This window comes from Plecotus auritus (genome assembly GCF_963455305.1).
Source record: "Plecotus auritus genome assembly, chromosome: 4".
Classification (NCBI taxonomy): Eukaryota; Metazoa; Chordata; class Mammalia; order Chiroptera; family Vespertilionidae; genus Plecotus; species Plecotus auritus.
The window spans coordinates 21,221,051-21,235,275 of NC_137775.1; the positions used below are offsets into that span (position 1 = coordinate 21,221,051).

At 46.5% G+C, this 14,225-nt stretch overlaps 1 protein-coding gene across 1 annotated transcript in view; it reads left to right on the forward strand.

Annotated features, from left to right (window-relative positions):
- The first annotated feature begins 7,150 nt into the window (after positions 1–7,150).
- Positions 7,151–14,225, forward strand: part of TMEM200A (transmembrane protein 200A) — a 64,511-nt gene continuing 57,436 nt past the window's right edge. Inside the window, exon 1 of the mRNA XM_080665008.1 lies at positions 7,151–8,187. The gene's annotated coding sequence lies outside the window, so the exon portion shown is untranslated. The remainder of the gene's footprint in view (positions 8,188–14,225) is intronic.

Consider the following 14,225-nt stretch of genomic DNA (forward strand, 5'->3'; position numbering starts at 1 on the left):
TTTTTCTCTTTACTTTTTTCTTCTTCCTCTTCTTTAAGAATACCTTTCAGCATTTCATATAATACTGGTTTGGTGGTGATGAACTCCTTTAGCTTTTTCTTATCTGTGAAGCTCTTTATCTTCCCTTCAATTCTGAATGATAGCTTTGCTGGGTAGAGTAATCTTGGTTGTAGGTTCTTGCTATTCATCACATTGAAAATTTCTTGCCACTCCCGTCTGGCCTGCATAGTTTCTGTTGAGAAATCAGCTGACAGTCGTATGGGTGCTCCCTTGTAGGTAATTAACTGTTTTTCTCTTGCTGCTTTTAATATTCTCTCTTTGTCTTTTGCTCTTGGAATTTTAATTATGATGTGTCTTGGTGTGGTCCTCTTTGGATTCCTTTTGTTTGGGGTTCTGTGTGCTTCCTGGACTTGTAAGTCTATTTCTTTCACCAGGTGGGGGAAGTTTTCAGTCATTATTTCTTCAGTATCTTGCTCTCTCTCTTCTTCTGGCACCCCCATAATTCTGATGTTGGTACGCTTGTAGTTGTTCCAGTCTTCTTACACTGTCTTCAACTTTTTAAATTTTTTTTTTCTTTTTGCTTTTTTGGTTGAGTGTTTTTTGCTTCTTTGTATTTCAATTCTTTGACTTGATTCTTGTGTTCCTCTAGTCTGTTTTTGGGTCTCTGTATAATATTTTTTATTTCAGTCAGTGTATGTTTAATTTCTAGTTGGTCCTTTCTCATATCTTCGAGGGTCTTGTTATATTTATCAGCCTTTTCTAGGATATTCTTGAAAAGCCTTATAACCATGGTTTTGAATTCTATATCCAGTCGTTTGTTTTCCTCCATTTCTTTTGTTTGTGATCTGTTTCTTTCTTTTTTTTTTTTTAATATATTTTATTGATTTTTTACAGAGAGGAAGAGAGAGGGATAGAGAGTTAGAAACATCGATGAGAGAGAGACATCGATTAGCTGCCTCCTGCACGCCCCGTACTGGGGATGTGCCCGCAACCCAGGTACATGCCCTTGACCGGAATCGAACCTGGGACCCTTCAGTCCGCAGGCCGACGCTCTATCCACTGAGCCAAACCGGTTAGGGCTGTGATCTGTTTCTTTGACGCCGCATTTTCACTGCTTCCCTGAGTTGGTAGGGTAGATTTGTGTGCTAGGTTTCCTATATGGCCCAGTGGGTCGGCCTCCCCAGTTAACCTGAGGTGGACACTCTTGGTGCACTCCTTTGTGGACTGTGTGTACAGCCTTGTTGTAATTAAGTCTTGATTGTTGTTGGTATCACTGGGAGGAATTGACCTCCATGCCAGTTGGCTGTAAGGATCAGCTGTGTCTATGCTGGGAGAAGTTCGGTGCTGGAGTCAGCCTTATAGGATTAGACTTGCCAAATTGCAATAGCCTCTGTGCTCAGCTTAGATGGGGTGGAGTCTCAGGGCGGAGCAGACAGTCTTGGCTTCCCGTCAGCCTTGCCCTTGCGTGCACGCGCGCGCCTTCAGACCTCTGCCTTCCCCGCCTCCAGAGTCTCCGCCCGAGAGTCCAGACTCCCCCCACAAGAGCATGGGTCCCCAGGGGCTCGCCTGGAACCAGGGTTCAGTGCAGTCAGAACTGGGGACCAGTGCAGTCAGGAGCCTCCGACTCCCTTCCACTAGGGAAAGCCTGTGGCAATCTCCGCAGCCTTTGTGCGCACTGGCACACGCGCGCCTTCAGACCTCCGCCTTCCCTGGCTCCCGAGTCTCCGCCCGAGAGTCCAGATTCCCCCCACAAGAGCGTGGGTCCCCAGAGGCTCGCCTGGAACTGGGGTCCAGTGCAGTCAGAACTGGGGCTCAGTGCAGTCAGGAGCCTCTGACTCCCTTCCACTAGGGAAAGCCTGTGGCAACCTCTGCAGCCTTTGTGCGCACTGGCACGTGCGCGCCTTCAGACCTCTGCCTTTCCCAGCTCCCGAGTCTCCGCCCGAGAGTCCAGACTCCCCCCGTAAGAGCGTGGGTCCCCAGGGGCTGGCCCAGAACTGGGGTTCAGTGCAGTCAGAACTGGGGTTCAGTGCGGTCGGGGGCTTCCTTCCCCCTTCCGCCAGAGAAAGTCAGCCAGGCTCTCAGCCGCCCTTCCCTCTGCACGCACAATGACCCTTTGCCATACCTCCAATTCTCCGTGAGCTTTCCTCTTTCCTTCTAGTTGTAGAATTTTCACTCAGCCAGCTTTCCTGTGGTTCTGGATGGTGTCCGTTCTGTCTTTTAGTTGAGTTTTGAAATTGTTGTGCGAGGCAGCAGTTTAGGTGCTTACCTATGCCGCCATCTTGGTTTCTCCAAGCTGAGGTTTTAACCTAGCTGTTTGACTCAAAGGCTATGCTCTCTCTCTTAAAAAAAAAAAACAAAAAAACCTTTATTGATTTCCTGGAGGGAGAGGGAGGGAGAGAGATAGAAACATCAATGAGAGAGAATCATTAGTTGGCTGCCTCCTGCATGCCCCCCATTGGGGATCAAGCCCACAACCCTGGCATGTGCCCTGACTGAGAACCAAACCGTGACCTCCTGGTTCATAGGTCAATGCTCAACCACTGAGCCACACCATCTGGGCAGGGCTATGCTCTCTTAACAGCACACTGCCATCCAAAATTAAATGCAGCTGAAAAAGGCAGCATTGTGGCTGCACCTCCAGAGGGGATGATATGAGGGGTGATATAAGCAAAGCATCAGGAAAGTCACAAGACAACATGAACTGCATCCTAGTGCAGCATTTCTCAAATTTTTAACAAACAAGATGAATCATATGATGATGTTGTTAGTTGCAGAGCGTGATACAGTAGGTTTGGGTGGGGCCTGGGATCCTACTATTCTAACAACTCCCTAGCAAAGGCAATGTTGCTGAGCCAGAGACCACACTTCTAGGCGTCAAGAGCTAATGCCCAATGACTGGTTCAGCACCATGGACAGCAGAACAGGTGTTCTACCACCATCACCTTCTCTGCCATTTCATTTAAATCTGTTAATATCTTCTGTGATAAGATTATAGTAACAAAACACAGAGTTAGAATTTTTTAAAATTACTTTTTGGATTGCTATCAGCTATGTAGTGATCCTTTCGTTTATGCAACTACAAGTCTGTCTAGAGAAGAGAACTGGAGCTTTAGAGAGGGTGGAGGGTGCCCCTCTGGCATTTTTAACAGGTATGCTTCCAGGGATCCTTGGGTAAAAATTTAATCAAGTTTTTTATTGAATAAGGAAGTTGATACAGAACTCATAAAATATTTAAGTTATATTACCATCCTCAATTTTATAAAATATCTACTTGAGAAGGGTAGCACTCTAACTTGCACATTTGATGAACAGAAATTAGCAACATCTTTCCTTAAAAAAAATCGTTATTGTTGAAAGTATTACATATCTGCTGCTAAATCTACTAAACTATTAGTCAACTGCACATGAGAGAGAAATAATTAAAAATATGTCAAAGTGCTAGTCAAAATCAGAGTGAAATGAAAATGTCCTTAAAATTTTACTTTAAAATGTGTTTCTGCTCCCTTTTTCTTTCTCCTGTATTCCTTTCACCAAATTCTATATTTTAAGGACAAAACCAGACAGATCACTTTCTTTGAGTGACATTGTTTTTATTTACTCCCTAGTTTGAAACAGCAACTATGGCTGCCAGCTGAGATACCTCCGGGTTTTAAGACTATCAATCAATTTCACAGCTGGAACAAAAGAATTCCGATAAGTCTGGCAAACAATTTAACTTGTTTTCCTTTGAAGACATTTTTTATTTTCTGGTTGAGTACCCTCTTCTCAAGTCTGGAGAAGCTATGAGCTACACTTATGGCAAAAGGAAATAGGTATAATCCCAGGTAAATTTTCTAATAGGCCTTCTCTTAGCCACATTGCATCATCTACTTAAGAATACATACTGTTTTTCAATACAATGGATATTTTCAAACTTAATTCATTAACATTTTTTACATTTGTAGTGTACCAAGAGTAAAAATGTTGATCATATTTCAACATTTTTCTCAAATTTATTCTTGAGTCCAAAGGAAGAGTCTTCTTTTTCACTATGTTAATAGGATTCAAACAAGTTTTGTGCATGTGTAACTACATGTTGAGAATCTATGTCACAAGTAAACAGTCTTATATGTATTACTATAGGCCCGGTGCACGAAATTCATGCTTTGGGGGATGGGTCCCTCAGCCCAGCCTGCACCCTCTCCAATCTGGGACCCCTCGAGGGATGTCCAACTGCCAATCTCATCGGGCCTAAACAGGCAGTCGGAAATCCCTCTCACAATCCAGGACTGCTGGCTCCCAACTGCTCGCCTGCCTGCCTTCCTGATTGCCCCTAACCGCTTTTGCCTGCCAGCCTGATCACCCCCTAACCACTCCCCTGCCAGCCTGATTGATGCCTAACTGCTCCCCTGCCAGCCTGTTTGCCCCTAACTGCCCTCCCCTGCTGGCCATCTTGTGGTGGCCATCTTGTGTCACATGGGGTCAGGATCTTTGACCACATGGGGGCAGCCATCTTGTGTGTTGGAGTGATGGTCAACCTGCATATTACTCTTTTATTAGATAGGATAGAGGCCTGGTGCATGGGTGGGGGCCAGCTGGTTTGCCCTGAAGGGTGTCCCGGATTAGGGTGGGGGTTCCCTTGGGGCGTGGGGCGGCCTGGGTGAGGGGCCTGTGGTGGTTTGCAGGCCGGCCATGCCCCCCAGTGACCCACGCGGAGGCCCTGGTATCTGGTATTTATTTATCTTCTACAATTGAAACTTTGTAGCCTGGAGCGGAGCCAAGCCTTCTGCTCGCTCCCGTGGCGGCAGCCATTTCTGTTGGGATTTATGTATCTTCTATCATTGAAACTTTGTAGCATTGAGTGGAGGCCTGGGCCGGCAAGGGCAGGTGGAAAGCTTGGCTTCCTCCATTGCCGGGGAAACCCAAGCCTCCCTCCTGCTCTCTCTGTGGCCGCAGCCATCTTGGTTGGGCTAATTTGCATACTCGCTCCTGATTGGCTGGTGGGTGTGGCTTGTGGGTGTAACTGAGTGATGGTTAAATTTGCATATTACTATTTTATTAGATAGGATTTCATTCAATTTGCACAAAGCCCTTTGGAATGGGTCCTTGTTTCTACTTAAGGGATGGGAAAAACAAGGATGGAAGTCCCTCAGTTAGTAGGTAGTTGAGCCTGAATCACAGGGAGGAGTGCTCTCTTTTCTCTGCGCACTCTTATGGATGTGCTTGTTCCAGTGGAAATTTACACATCTCAGAAGGATACACCAAAAAATATTATGTGTGAAGTGCAATGCAGCTGGATGGTGAGAGGTCTCATCCATTACTTTAAAAATGGATATGGAGCTAAATTCAGAATCTATTAGACATGGTATATTCACTGGGATTATTTTCAGATGGAGAGATGCTGGCCTATAGCAGATATTAAATATATAATTTACCTGAGCTTGCCTTGAGCACTTCACAGCAGGGAAGAATTTATAACTAATATCTCAAGAGCTGCTTGGTCTTCTGAATTGTAGATAGTCCTGGATCTACAATGTTACCCTAGTCCAGTGGTCGGCAAACTGCGGCTCACGAGCCACATGCAGCTCGTGAGCCGCGGTTTGCCGCTCTGTTGACTAATGAGTTTGCTGACCACTGCAGTCTTTTCTGAGACGCATAGTAATTATTTTTAAAAGAAATGTAAATAATTCCCTTTTGGTGGTCTGATGTAGTTCATCTTTCTGCTGCTTCTTTTATGCCCGAATCACTGAAATCTAAGTTTAGAAATGAGGAATCATCAATATCTGTGGCCATAGAATGTGCATATTCTTCCTTTCATCAGTCACTCTTTGAGGAAGGCTCAGTCATTCAATGTCTAAATGGTTAGATACCTATCTTAAATATTTCACTGCTTCTCTTAGATAAGATGCCTTGTCTGATGATCTCTAAGGACACTATGAGCCTGTTCATCGTTCTGGGAAGGTAGTGATCCTAACCAGGAGGTGCCCACTGTCAGGAGCTTTATAGGAAAAGGTGACTTCAGGGTATTTCTTTATAAGATGTACAGACTACAACTGGAAGCAAGGCCAGGTGGAATCACAATCCTTTGATTGGGTGCCTGGACAAATGTGTAAGAAAACCTGAGAGTTCAGCAGGTGGCTGTGGGCTAAGATGTACTAGATGCAGGTGAGGTAACAAACTACAGATGGTTTATAGCTGTGACTCATTTCTCCACCTCCCTCCCTTTAGTTTTTTTCTTTTTAACATTTGGATTGTGAAATTTTTACTAAAAGTGCCAATTTTCCAAATTTTTCTAGTCAAGGCAGGAAGATTGTACCACAAGCAATCCATTTCTACAGTCTCTTATCTGATTTCCAAGATTTTTTTTAAAAAAACTGTGGAAAGTTTTGCATGGAATTCTGCCGCACCTCTCAATCTCACTCCCATCCTCCCTTCCTCCCTCCTTCTCTCATACATTTCCCATCGCCAGAAACAAACTCCTCTTAAAAATATTTTTAACACCTCTAGATTTACTTCTATTGTTTAAATTTTAATTTCTAATAATAAAATAACTATATAGAAAAAAAGAGCTTAACAGATCATACACTGAAATACACAAACACACTGCACCAGAATGTTAGACTTGCCTTCTGACCCATCACCTAAAATACATTGAGGAGACACACAAGGAAGGGCTCGCCCTACCCGCAAGCGCTGGGAGCTGGGAGCTGGTGTGCTCTGACATGCTCTGTGGCGGGGTTGGAAGAGCCCTTATTCCAGTTTTACATGAAACTTTATTTGCTGAATTGACCTGCATATATACAATCATCATTTCTGTCTCTGTCTAATCGAAGGTAACCATCATAATGGTTTACTCTGTGAATAGGGCACAGTCTCCACTCAGTGGATGTTTGGGGGTAAGGAGGAGTAACTTGTATCCCTCACTGGCTTTAATGTTTGGAATTGAACCTCACCACTGTCCATCGAAGCCCTCAGCGATCCCGTTCATCCTCTTGGTCCCAGCCGCCTGTTCGGAGTCCCTTTCCGGGCCAGACCGCGATTTATCTTTGCGCGCTTCAAGGCGGGAGGGAGGTCCACAGTGTCGCTAGGGGCCCGTTTGGCTCCGCTCGCGCAGCGCCCGCTCAGCCCGCCAGGGGGACCCCGCCCCGCCCAGGCGGCGTCTGATAAGAAAGACTGAGGGGCGTGGAGCGGAGGCGCCTGCTCCGGGAAAACCGAGTCAGCCGGGGCTCCGCTACTGCTCCGGGAGACCCGCGGGGCCGGGTCCAAGGCTCTCTGGGACCCGGGGTTCCACGGCAGAAAGGGCGCGCCCCGCGGTGGGTGTGTCCGTTTCCACCCTCTGGCCTTCCAGCCCGGAGAAGAGCTCCCGTAAGCGGGTATTTTGTTCCCAAAGATAGGTTTTTGTCTGCGGTGATCCGGCTCTAGAAGTGCAACTTTGCGGCTGGGGGTTGGGGGTCCTGGAACAAGAGGAGCAGACCTTGTCTGCATCCGCCAGGAGGAGGCGGGCCGCGAGAGTGGAGGAGGCAGGGCTGGGGAGTTCCCAAGGGTCGCGGGTGGCGGCGAGATTGGCTCCCACCCGGGCGGCGGTCCTGTGGCCACGCTCCTGGAAGCCCGCCCGGCGCCCTGCCCCCCACCCGCCCTTTAGGCGCTTCGGGCTTAAGGTTTCGCTGGATCCATCAGGAACCAAGCAGAAAACTTTTCCCTTCCCAACCCCCGGGTCCCTTTTGTCTTTCTTGGCGGCGGCGACGCCTGAGCTGGGAGCCCCGGTCCCCGGCCCAGCGCGCCGCGCCTGGTGACCACCGAGGGCAGGAACGCTCGGATTCCATGTGCCCTATGGCGGCGGCTGCGACTCTTGGGGGGCACTGGCAGGAGCGTGCCCTCCCTCCCGAGGCCGCCGCCGCCGCGCTGGTGCGGGAGTAAAGCCGTCCCCGCCCCTCTCCACGGTCCCGCACCCCTCGCCGCCCGCCCCCTCGCCTGACTCATCCGCCCGCGGTAGCCGCGCGCGCCCGCTGCCCGAGCCCGGAGCCCCGAGCCCCCGCCGGGATGGAGAAGGAGACCGAGGCTGCCGGCGGCTGCGGAGCTTCCTGCTGATGACCCCGACCCTGCCGCCGCCTCCTTCGCTGGTCTCGGGAGGCGCCAGACGTCCCAACAGCTCCCGAAGGGAGAGCCCGGAGAGGCGGCTGGACCTTTGAGTCCCCGCGCTCAGGACAGGTGAGGGGGAAGGAAGGGTGCTATCAGCGTGGGGAGGTGGGTGGGCAATCGCTGCAGCCAAAACAGGGAGCTTCTTCATCGCTCCCCCCTTCTCCTGCTTCAGCCTCCAGAGTTAGGTTAAACACTGTCTTCTGAAGTTTGGGAAATAAACCAAGTCCGCCATCAGTTCGGGACTCCCCAGTCCCTGGAGCGCAAGACAAGCCGTGCGGAGCTGCCTCTGAGGGCGCGGAGCCTCGGCGCGCCCGGCTGGGTTTCTGCAAGCTACACCCTCCTTTGTTTCCGTTCCAGAGTCAGCATTCTCCGTAAAGGTGTTCTCAGCGTTAATTGATAGCAGTCCTTGGCAGGAGCAAAGTGTGTTCAGGGGTTCCTAAAGCAGTATCTGTATGTGGTAGTATCTACAGGCAAAATGGAGAGGCGAAGCAATTATTGCCAAATTCAGCACTACTCTTCTTCCTACAGAGTCTGTCCTTAAGAGAAAGGGCTGAGGGTTTGCAAGATTTGCTTCATTAATCTTTTTTTAACTATAATTAATTGTCCAGGCCAGTATTTCATACTGTGCGGTTGTAAGCTCTCTCTGTGTATTTTCTGCCCTTAGATTTAGATTGAGGTGTGTGTGTGTGTGTGATATGTGTAATAAAAACAATTCATTGTTCAGTACCAGGCATTGGTAATGCCAGAAAGTCACATGCTTCACATCAGTGTAATTTACTAATTGTAGTCAACCCAGGTGCGCCTTAAGAACTAAGTAAAGTATGTTGACCTCTTTCCTTGGGGTGGTTGTGTTTTTCTGAAGTCGTTGTGGACAACTGAATGCATTGAAAACATTTCATTTGCTTTGGTGGTTTGTCATGTCTTGTATTATGGTAACACTTACTATATAAAATGACATTCAGGTTGTTATTTGGCTACTCATACTAGACTATATTACCATTTTGTGAAAAGTAGGCTAAATTTTGAAACTTCGTAAACCTTAGTTTTCTGCTACTGTCTACCCATACAAAAGCATCTGCTCGTAGTTTCATGCTTTTCAAACAGCTTAAGAGTAAGCGTCCTTCTGAACAGAAATTATTTCCATGAAGTGGAAACTATGGTTAAATGCTTTAGCAATTTAATGTTATGGGAATTTTTTTTTATTTTTTTTTACTCTTTAAAATATATTCTGAGGTGTTAGGAATGATTTTCTCGAAGGAAGTCCTATTAGATTGCCCATAACTGTGAGATGATTTGGGCTCTAATTTGTAACCTAGTTTTGTATAGCTTTGTATGCTAGGCTGGGGAAGTCTTCAGTGAACGAGAGTTGTTTCGTGGGAAGTCTGCATGCAATTTCCAAGCAGCTGGCACAGGAAGGTTTTACCTGTTGCTTCTGTGTCAGGTCCAGGTAAATCCATGTAGTATCCCAAAGACATCTGTAATCGGAAGGGTTCTGCAGGCAAAATCGTTGTAAAGAAGGCTGCTGTGCTTGTTATTGTAACTCGGAGAAATTTTTAGTGAAGCTTTTATATGCTCCAAGAGTTAGCTTGTGGTAGTTGGACTTGCGTAGTTTCAGAATTTTGACAACAGCTCATTGGGCAGAGGAAGGTAACTAGTGATTTACAGTTACCTTCCTGAAGGGGAAGTGGATCTGAATTGTTTGTTTATATTCTCTCATTCTCACGTTGACTCTCAGCTTAAAGGGAAATACATTCATGTTTAGCTTAGGAAAATAGAGAAGAACAAAGATAAAAGCAGATGTCACTTTTTATAGTTCTCAAGAAAAATGAGTAGAAGATAAAATAATAAGCCCTCATGGCAATGCACATTACTTACCAAATAGAATGTAGAGTTTAAAAGCAGTTTAAATATAAATTTCATTTCATGTTACTGTCCTTAAATAGGAGAGCGCACGGGGAGTCTGCATCAAGCAAAACGCATTTGGAATAAGAACTTGTGTAGAGATGGAACAAACGAGTCCACAGTGAGATGGACCCTGTATTTTATTAAGGAATATATGAACTGCAGTTTTACCAAGTGTACCCACTTCAGGACTTAAGACCTGTTTTGTCTGCTGAGGTGTGATATGTGCCCAAGCCCCCAGAGAGCACAGATGAACACTTGCTGTGTCATGCTAGCTGCTGGACGGTAAGGGAGCTCCTGCTATGGGAGCTTAGAGGCCGATGGAGAAGGGACTGGAAAATGTGCTATGGACCACTGAGGACCTGGGCCTGGGGTGGTCCTTGAGATTCAGGGGTTGCCAAAGGCACCATAAGGGGAATTGGAAAGACCAAGTCATCCTGACCAAGAAACTGGTTATGTGGCCCTGAATACATTTCTTGGCCTTCTCAGGTCTCTCTGCCGATATCAACAGAGCAAAGCCTTTGGATTGTGATCTTTCTGTCCTTTTTAAAAAACTGCAGGATGAGTCCTAGAGGAATTAAGGAGAGGAAGAAATCAGAATATGGTGGGGAGGTGTTGGTGCCGTCAGTGGAGTTTGGGTTGGAGGGCGACAGGGAAAGGGTAATACGATGATAATAGGAGGTAAGGAGATCTGACCTGGGGCATCTGGCCCATCATGGATGGTCTGTGTTCACAATACATAATAAAATAAGTACCGATGCTCACTTAGGACTTGATGGTTTTCAGTGAATTTTCAGAAATAATGGCCATTGGTTTTCACAACCCAAGAAGTAATTAGAGCGGAAAGGTGAGGTAACCAGGACTAACACTGCAAAGTGCCCTTGCACCGGTAAGCTCCACTGGCTTTCTGCGGGATTTGTAGCGATAAGAGAAGCTAGATGGGACACGCTTTGGAAACCCTGTGGAAATGGGGAAGAGAGATAAAGTTGGTGTCAGATTTTTGTGGGTGTTCAAATTTCTGAGTAAAAATTTAGTTTACATTCTGGAAGAGAAGAGTCTCTCCAATCATGAGATAAAGACTTCCTGAAAAGTCTTGAGTTCTGATTGTTGACGTTTAGTCTGATGACTCCTGTCTGTGCTTCCTCTCACCTCGCCTCCCTCTCATTCTCCAGCAGTAATCCTGGGGATTTGATTATTACAGTCATTGATAAGACTCTTCTGAGAGCTTTCAGTGCAGCTGGAGAAAGTGAATTCTCTCGTGAAGGTGTGGATTCTGGGACCATTGTGCTGGGAACTCATGGGATATGTTCCAGCAGCAGGTTGTGCTTTTGAAACTGTCCCCAAAGGTGAAATTACACAGAAATCACAGGAATTACACAGGGATGTGAGCAAGGTGAGAAGGTGTGGATCTCTGCATTCCTTCCTGTAGTGTCCTTGTCATCGGCTCAAAGCATTAAGTGTACCAAGGGGGACAAGTCTCTCCCCCTCCCCCCATGTTCCTGTGGAAGGGAGTTGGTCAGAATTCATCTGGTTATACACAAGAGGAACTTATCTTTACCCAGGTTATGCAAAGAGGAAGATTTATTGGCTCATGTGACTGGAAAGTCCAAAGGTGGACTTAGCTTCAGTCATAATTGTATGCCAGAGACACTACATCTTTGTCAGGGTTCTTTCTTTCTCCCCCTGCTTCTCAGCTCCTCTTCTCTCTCAGTGAACTTCATTCTGAGGCCCTCTTCCATGTGCTGAGAAAGATGACAGTCCATAGTAACACACGTGCATCTCTAGGCCTTTGATCCATAAGAAATAGAGGTCTCGTCTCTTCTGGGTCTCATTTCTAGGAATCTGGAAGGGCTTGGATTGGCCCTGCTTTGGTGGTCATTGAATCAGTCTCTGTGTACAGCAGAGAGGAGTACCATGATAGTCTTAGACTGGATCACGTGCCCAACACTGTGTGTGTGAGGTGCCAGTGGTGGGGTGGAGTGGAGGAAGCTGGAGGGGCACCATCATGGACAGGTGTGGTTCTCCCAAGCTAACGATGCTCTCTGCTGTTAAGGAGAATTGTCCCCTCTCTTTGGGGGACAGTCCCCTGCACCATGATGTCAAGTTTGCACAAGGAGACATCTCAGATGTCATGCAAATTCCAGAAGTGGACTTTGCTACCAGGACTGTGGTTCACAGAATATTATTGTACACGGAGCCGACCACCTACCTATATCTGTGTACTTTTATCAAATACCCCTGTGCCTTATTTCCAGCCTAAGGATTTTATTTACAGAAGCCCCTGTCATCTAGGGATCATGGGATTGGAGACCCCTGCTTTGGGCATTTTCAGTGAAAGTTTGAACAGGGAAGTGAAGTGATAAACACAGAACTATTGTTTATACAAATTCATTGGGTTTGTGGGAGATGGCTGGGCAAAGGGGAGGCAGCGGGCTCAGGTTAGTGTTATCACTTAGGAGGTATAAGGTGATAGGTCCCAAATGAGAATACTGGCATATGTGGACAAGATAAGGAAAGTCTGGTGAGGTTGCATGTCAGGATGAGGGAGCATCTTTGTTGACCAAGCATTTGTGTGATGAAACAGATCAGGAGAGACGAGACCAAGTAAACAGGCTGGGCCAGTAGGTGAAATGGCAACTGGATTGTATAGAAAGGAAACCTGTGGCCACCAGGAGTCCTAGGGACAAAGCCTTTATATGTATAGCATTGACACTGGTTGAACACCTACCTAATATGCCAGGTCCTTATTGTTTTAAGTTCATTATATTAAATCTCATAATAGTCCTCTGAGGGAAGAAAACTGAAAGTTAAGGAGGTAAATAATTTGCTCAAGGTTATGTGGTCCTTACGTTGTAGAGCTGGGATTCAAACCCCTGCAGTCCGAAACAAAAGCCTCTGCTTTAAGACACTATGCCACACGACATCTCAAGCCCAAGGTGAGAATCCAGGATAGCAGGCCACATGGAGGGACAGGTGCAGTGTTGTGCCTTCTAATAGGCAAGCAGAGTGCCAGAAGTTCAGGTCAGACAGAGAGGATGAAATAGAGGTTGGCAGGGTGAGGGTGCAGAGCATCCATGCTGAGAGGCAAACGGGACAGCAATGCCAGGGGAGAATAGATTCTTGGTTTGGGGTTTGGGATGTAGCAAAGAAAGTGGATGGAAGTGGTATCAGGAACAGGTGGGCAGTCAGTAGAACAACTAGGGCTTGATTGCTGATCTGAGAACAGGAACTCTACCATCTACGCTAGCTTCAAATATTCTTCCTGGTATAAGTCACTGAAAATATGGAATGGGCGACTGACTCCCGAGTGGAAGACTGGGTTCTATTAGTTGTCAGGTACTATTAAGGAAAAAATAGATGATATTTGTAGAATGTTTGCCATGCGTCTTACATACATAATCTCACCAAATCTTCAGTAGAGGCCTGGGAGGGTAAATATTAGGGTTTTTTTAAAGCCAGAAAATGGAGGCTTAGATAGGTCAAGTTACTTGCCTGAGCTTCTGGAACTTGACCGGAAGATGAAGGATAGGTCATAGAAACCCAGATCCATCTAAGTCTGGACCTTATCCTGGGTCTTCAGGGAGTCATCCTGGTCCTGGCAGGGCAAGGTCAGTTTCAAATCTGGGCCATAGAAATGGGGAAGTCAGCAGGGGCATATGTTTTGTGAAGGGGGACGGTGAGTTAACTTCTGGACATGTGATTATGAGCTGATACCAGGTCATCTGAAGACAGTTGTCTGGCGGGATTATATCCGGCTTTGGCACAAAACCTAGTAATCTAGTAGGTTTTCCCCCTCAGTACAGGATCTCTGTCATTATGCAGGATACGAACGTCAGCAAGTCAGATGTTTGGAAGGCTTAATTTTAGTCACTGATTTCAGTTGAAGAGCAGGGACCTCTGCCAGCTACCATGGCCTGGATTTACCTTTATACATACAGGTACTTTGCCCTAAATATGATAAATAAGAAACAGATACATATTGAGAGAGTAAGCAAAAGCACTAACACATACCGAATGCAGTAGGTATGCGGAACACACTCCAGCTGTGAAAACATGTACTTGAAGCTGCTCTAAATCAAACTATTTACTACTGGAACATCACAGCTTCCCCAACAAATGCAAGGTCAAATTTGTGTCTGCTTAGATGTATGACCAGATGTAGGTCTTCATTATGCGCAGTGGACTGCGTTTCTGTCCAAGAGGAA